Here is a 7,232-nt window from a genome sequence, read left to right on the forward strand (position 1 = left end):
CACATTTATACCTAAGGATTGACTAGCTTTTGTTATCCATGTCCTTGTTTACCTATTTGGGTCGGATTATTACTACTTAGTCTGATGCTATTGCTCAACTCTAATCAATGAACATGATGTGATTATCTATGATACGCTGTTTTCCCGTTCTTCTTTATGATATACTTGTGGTTTTCAAGGGGACTCGAGCGGTTTCTCGAGTGCCTCTCCGTAAGGACCTGTTCTATGGATGACCGCCCGGGAAAACAGTGCAACCATGAGGGTGGAATGGGGTGCCCTTAGCTGAATAATTAGAGGATCCGGGGTGTAGTTCACTTAGCCGTCGTGCCGTCAATGGGGCTCGGTGTATGCGGCTCGCTCTGCCAAGTTTGGGTTCGCCCCTTGGGGAGGAGTGCGGTGCATTTAGGAAACCTAACGGGTGGCTGCAGTCCCGGGGAATCTTTGTAAAGGCTTCGTAGTGATGCCCTGCTGGATCACCTTGGTAGTGATCAATGGAGAGTCATGATCTCCGGGCAGAATGGGAATCACGGCTTGTGGGTAAAGTGCACAACCTCTGCAGAGTGTTATGAAACTGATATATCAGCCGTGCTCGCGGTTATGAGCGGCCAAGGGAGCTCCAATGATTAGTGGTACTTGATCAGAGACATTGTGGTACAGGTGGTTATGAGATTGATGGTTCTGGTTATGGTTATGGTGCTGGTAAGTGGTATTCTTTCCGTTTGGAAAGGATACATTGGGTTAATAACTTGGGTTAATGCTAAAACTTGGCTTTCTACTAGTAAGTAATAACCTGACCAACTAAAAGCAACTGCTTGACTTATCCCCACATAAAGCTAGTCCACTACAGCCAAACAGGATACTTGCTGAGTATGTTGATGTGTACTCACCCTTGCTCTACACACCAAACCCCCCCCCCCCAGGTTGTCAGCATTGCAACCACTGCTCAGGCGAAGATGAAGCTGTGGAAGGAGACTTCCAGGAGTTCCAAGATTACGACGAGTTCTAGGTGTGGGTTAGCGGCAACCCCCAGTCGGCTGCCTGTGAAGGCCGCGTTATCTACGTTTCTTTTCCGCACTTTGATTTATTGTAAGAACTATATGGACGTCTCAGACGTATGATGTAATCGATTATTTCCCCTTATTAATACTATTTTGAGCACTGTGTGATGATGTCCATATTATGTAACTGCTGTGTACGTGAATAACTGATCCTGGCACGTACATGGTTCGCATTCGGTTTGCCTTCTAAAAACCGGGTGTGACATAAGTGGTATCAGAACCGTGCTGACTGTAGGACCGCTAACCTAGAGTAGAATGGTCGTTCTAAGGATTATAGACCTCTGTCTCTTCCTTGACTTTGATATCCCTTCAAAAGTTGGTCCTACTGACCAAACCTATGTTCTACTATATATTATATACCTTGCTGAAAATCATGTTTTATTCTAATCCTTCATTTACTTATGATTCATTACTTGCTGGTCATATTAATTCTGTTCTCACCCTTTTGCTTGCGATGTCCTTTGTAGATGGCTCGACTTAGACACACTGCACGAAAGTCAGTCATCCCCTTCTTATCCTCCCGCCTTGCTGAGCGTCCGCTTCGCCGTCCCGTGGCCGGACAGTCCAGCCACTTGGAGAGACTACACCACCGCCTGCGTGAGGAGCAGGAGCGTCGACGACAGGAGCAGCGGAGCTCTTCCCTCTCGCTCCACCAGGAGATAGAGTCTGTGAGGAGCTGCTCCCCTGTGCTTCCTCTGGAGCCGCCCCCTGCACCACCACTGGGCGCCCCAGCTTCTGGAGTAGCTGCTGGAGGAGACCCAGACGACGGAGGAGGCGACGACAGCTCGAGCCACGACACCGACTTCTCTGCTAATCCTGAGCCGGAAGGATGGGTTGCTCGACCCATCACTCGCGACGCTGCTCGCGGGTGTCACTTCCATGATGCGCTCGACACCCTGCTACGTCGGGCATTTGACCGGCATACTTGGTCCGTCGAGTATCGCTGTGTGGTCTACCAGCATAGTCGCGGGGTCTACCCGGACCGCTGGGAGGCGACTTGCTTGGTGCGCTGCCCGGAGGACAGTCTCCAGGGTGCAGAGGCCTGTTCAGAGCACTATTCTATCTCTGAGCGGGACTCAGCTGAGGCAGCCATGCAAGATGCTGCACGGCGTGCGCTTTCGCACTACTGCTCGGTTTTCGGTGGGGCAGCTGACGGTCTTGACCTGAAGTATTACCCCCGCCGTTCATCTGGCAGCACAGGAGGCGTGATTGTCTCACCTGTCGGTGAGGGCAATCCTAGGTTGAGCAGCACAGTCAACCTAGCCGCCGTGCTAAACACGGAGCTGGACCATGCATTAGACGAGCTGAGTAGGGCTCGTGCTGAGATCGCCCTGCTGCGGGCTGAGCGCGCGGAACGTCATTTTCTGGATGGTGGTTCCCCCGCTCCCGTTGGGACTCAGCACCCGTACCGCTCACCTCAGCGTGGACACCAGTCTTATGGCAACCCCGCCTGCAAGACCAAGATAACTCTAGAACCATAGATCGTTAGAGTTGGATCTTGTAATTAATACGAAATAAATATATACATAGAAGCTTCAGTCTTAGCGTTAGTCTCGGTCTTAGTTAGTTTTAGTTAGACAGGGTAGTTTGCTATATCCTGTGCATTTATGCTTGTCATGATGAACTATGTTTGGTTTGGATCTTTGTAATGATTGTCACCAGAGTGTGGGTATCCCCTGCATTTTGGTTTACATACTATGTCAATAAAGTTAGTTATATAGTTGGGAAACCCATTATTCTCCTTTCCTCTTTATCTGAGAAGCTGTGTGGTCTGTGTTGGAGATCAGTGAAGATGCTCATCTGTTCAGTGCTGTTGGAGAATTCTATACTCTTTTCTTATGCTGCAAGCTTTGCCAGATCAGTTCTGATGTGTGGTTGCGTTCTGCAGATGTCAGAGAACAGGCGTAGAGGAGGAAGGCGTGCTCAGCAGGAGCGAGCCGCTCCGCAGGATGAGGTGCCCCAGCAGCAGCACCTGCCGCCCCCGCCCCCGATGTCGATTGAGCAGATGTTTCTGATGCAGACTCAGGCAGTTCAAGCCATCGGTCAGACTCTGGCCGCCATTCAGCAGCAGCAGCAGCAGCAACAGCAGCAGGCTCCACCCCAGCCTCAGATGCCTCAGATGCCTAGAGACAAGCGTGCTGAATTCATGAGAGGTCATCCACCAACGTTCGCTCATTCTTCTGACCCCATGGATGCTGAAGATTGGCTGCGCACTGTGGAGCGGGAGTTGCATACCGCTCAGTGCGATGACAGGGAGAAAGTTCTGTATGGCCCCCGTCTGTTGAGAGGAGCAGCCCAGTCATGGTGGGAGTCTTACCTCGCCACCCATGCCAACCCCGACACCATCACCTGGGAAGAATTCCGAGGTAGCTTTCGTCAGTACCATGTGCCTGCAGGTCTGATGACAGTGAAGAAGGAGGAGTTCCTGGCCCTTAAGCAAGGGTCATCGTCTGTCAGTGAGTATCGAGACAGGTTTCTGCAATTGTCTCGCTATGCTCCTGAAGATGTCAACACCGACGCCAAGCGACAGTACCGTTTCCTGAGAGGCTTGGTTGACCCTCTGCAGTACCAGCTGATGAATCACACCTTCCCGACATTCCAGCACCTGATTGACAGAGCAATCATGACAGAAAGGAAGCGCAAGGAGATGGAAGATCGTAAGCGCAAGATCAGTGGACCGCAGTCTGGAAGCAGCAGTCGCCCTCGCTTTTCAGGCAATCAACCTCAGCAGTTCAGGCAGAACCAGCGTCCACCTCAGCAGCATCAGCAGCGTCAGCAGTATCAGCAGTTCCAAAGGCAGTACCCTCAGAATCAGTACCAGAACCGTCAGAGCGATCAGTCAGGAGGTCAGTTTCAAAGGCAGAATCAGCAAGCACCTCGTCTTCCTGCCCCAGCAAATCAGCAGAACAGTCAGGCAGCACCAGCTCAGGTTGGAAACAGGGCATGTTTCCACTGTGGAGAGCAAGGCCATTGGGAGATGCAATGTCCAAAGAAGGCAGCCCAGCAGCAGTCAGGCCCCAATGCCCCAGCAAAGCAGAATGTGTCTCAGCCTGGAGCAGGCAATCGCTCTCAGCAGCGCTATAATCATGGAAGATTGAACCACTTGGAAGCTGAAGCAGTTCAGGAGACCCCCGGCATGACAGTAGGTATGTTCCCAGTCGACTCCCATATTGCAGAAGTGTTATTTGATACTGGAGCAACACATTCTTTCATTACTGCATCATGGGTAGAAGCACATAATCTTCCAACTACTACCATGTCAACCCCCATTCAAATTGACTCAGCCGGTGGTAGAATTCGAGCTGATAGCATTTGTTTAAATGTAAGTGTGGAAATAAGGGGGATAGCGTTTCCCGCCAACCTTATAGTAATGGGTACTCAGGGAATAGATGTCATCCTAGGGATGAATTGGCTAGATAAGTATCAGGCAGTTATCAGTTGTGATAAAAGGACAATCAAGTTAGTGTCCCCACTAGGAGAGGAAGTGGTGACCGAGTTAGTCCCGCCTGAGCCAAAGAAAGGAAGTTGTTATCAGATGGCTGTTGATAGCAGTGAAGCAGACCCAATTGAGAGTATCAAGGTTGTGTCTGAATTCCCAGATGTGTTTCCAAAGGATTTACCGGGTATGCCACCAGAGCGGAAAGTTGAATTTGCCATAGAGCTTCTTCCTGGAACCGCCCCTATCTTCAAGAGAGCTTACAGAATATCTGGACCAGAGTTGGATGAGCTTAAGAAGCAGATTGATGAGCTGTCAGAAAAAGGTTACATCCGGCCAAGCACCTCGCCTTGGGCCGCCCCTGTCTTGTTCGTGGAGAAGAAAGATGGCACCAAGAGGATGTGTATCGACTATCGAGCTTTGAATGAGGTCACGATCAAGAACAAGTATCCTTTGCCCAGAATAGAAGATCTGTTCGACCAGTTGAGAGGAGCCAGTGTGTTCTCCAAGATCGATCTGAGGTCAGGTTATCATCAGCTCAGGATCCGACCTTCGGACATTCCGAAGACGGCATTCATTACCAAGTATGGTTTATATGAGTTCACAGTGATGTCTTTTGGTTTGACCAATGCGCCAGCATTCTTTATGAACTTGATGAACAGTGTATTCATGGATTATCTTGATAAGTTCGTGGTGGTATTCATTGATGACATTCTGATTTATTCTCAAAGCGAAGAAGAGCACGCAGATCATTTGAGGATGGTGTTGCAGAGATTGCGAGAGCACCAGTTGTATGCAAAGTTGAGCAAGTGTGAGTTCTGGATCAGTGAAGTCCTGTTCTTGGGTCACATAATCAACAAAGAAGGATTGGCTGTGGATCCGAAGAAAGTGGCAGACATTCTGAACTGGAAAGCGCCAACGGATGCTCGAGGAATCAAGAGCTTCATTGGAATGGCCGGATATTATCGGCGATTCATTGAAGGGTTTTCGAAGATTGCGAAGCCAATGACAGCGTTGCTAGGCAACAAGGTTGAGTTCAAGTGGACCCAGAAATGCCAAGAGGCCTTTGAAGCGCTGAAAGAGAAGTTGACTACAGCGCCTGTCCTAGTCTTGCCTGATGTGCACAAGCCCTTCTCGGTGTATTGTGATGCTTGTTACACAGGTTTGGGATGTGTGTTGATGCAAGAGGGAAGAGTTGTGGCTTACTCGTCCCGACAGCTGAAGGTTCATGAGAAGAATTACCCAATCCATGATCTAGAGTTGGCAGCAGTGGTTCACGCACTGAAGACATGGAGGCACTATTTGTATGGACAGAAATGCGATGTTTACACAGACCACAAGAGTCTGAAGTACATATTCACTCAATCAGAATTGAACATGAGGCAACGAAGATGGTTAGAATTGATCAAAGACTATGAGTTGGAGATTCATTACCATCCAGGCAAAGCAAACGTAGTGGCAGATGCTTTGAGCAGAAAGAGTCAAGTCAATCTGATGGTCGCTCGTCCGATGCCTTATGAGTTGGCCAAGGAATTTGACAGGTTGAGTCTCGGATTTCTGAACAATTCGCGAGGAGTCACAGTTGAATTGGAACCTACCTTGGAGCGCGAAATCAAAGAAGCGCAGAAAAATGATGAGAAGATCAGTGAGATTCGGCGATTGATTCTAGATGGCAGAGGCAAAGACTTTCGAGAAGATGCAGAAGGTGTGGTATGGTTCAAAGACCGCTTGTGTGTTCCCAATGTCCAGTCTATTCGGGAGTTGATTCTTAAGGAAGCTCATGAGACAGCCTATTCGATTCACCCTGGCAGTGAGAAGATGTATCAGGATCTGAAGAAGAAATTCTGGTGGTACGGAATGAAAAGAGAAATCGCAGAGCATGTGGCTATGTGCGATAGTTGTCGAAGAATTAAAGCAGAACACCAGAGACCAGCTGGATTGTTGCAACCGTTGCAGATCCCTCAGTGGAAATGGGATGAAATCGGTATGGATTTCATAGTCGGATTGCCTCGCACTCGAGCCGGCTACGATTCCATTTGGGTAGTAGTGGACCGCTTGACCAAGTCAGCCCACTTCATACCTGTCAAGACCAACTACAACAGTGCAGTATTGGCAGAATTGTATATGTCTCGGATCGTTTGTCTTCATGGTGTGCCAAAGAAGATAGTGTCAGACAGAGGAACGCAGTTCACCTCTCATTTCTGGCAGCAGTTGCATGAAGCCTTGGGCACGCATCTGAATTTCAGTTCAGCTTATCACCCGCAGACAGATGGCCAGACCGAAAGAACCAATCAAATTCTTGAAGATATGTTGAGAGCATGTGCGTTGCAAGATCAGTCCGGATGGGACAAGCGATTGCCTTATGCGGAGTTTTCCTATAACAACAGTTATCAGGCCAGTTTGAAGATGTCACCATTTCAGGCGCTCTATGGAAGGAGTTGTAGAACTCCGTTGCAATGGGATCAGCCTGGAGAGAAGCAAGTGTTTGGGCCAGACATTTTGCTCGAAGCCGAAGAGAACGTCAAGATGGTTCGAGAGAATCTGAAGATAGCGCAATCAAGGCAGCGAAGCTATGCAGACACAAGAAGAAGAGAGCTGAGTTTCGAAGTCGGAGACTTTGTCTATCTGAAAGTGTCACCGATCAGAGGAGTCAGAAGATTCGGAGTGAAAGGCAAGCTAGCACCCCGCTACATTGGTCCGTATCAGATTCTTGCAAGACGTGGAGAAGTGGCCTATCA

Source organism: Zea mays, chromosome 9 (genome assembly GCF_902167145.1).
Source record: "Zea mays cultivar B73 chromosome 9, Zm-B73-REFERENCE-NAM-5.0, whole genome shotgun sequence".
Lineage (NCBI taxonomy): Eukaryota > Viridiplantae > Streptophyta > Magnoliopsida > Poales > Poaceae > Zea > Zea mays.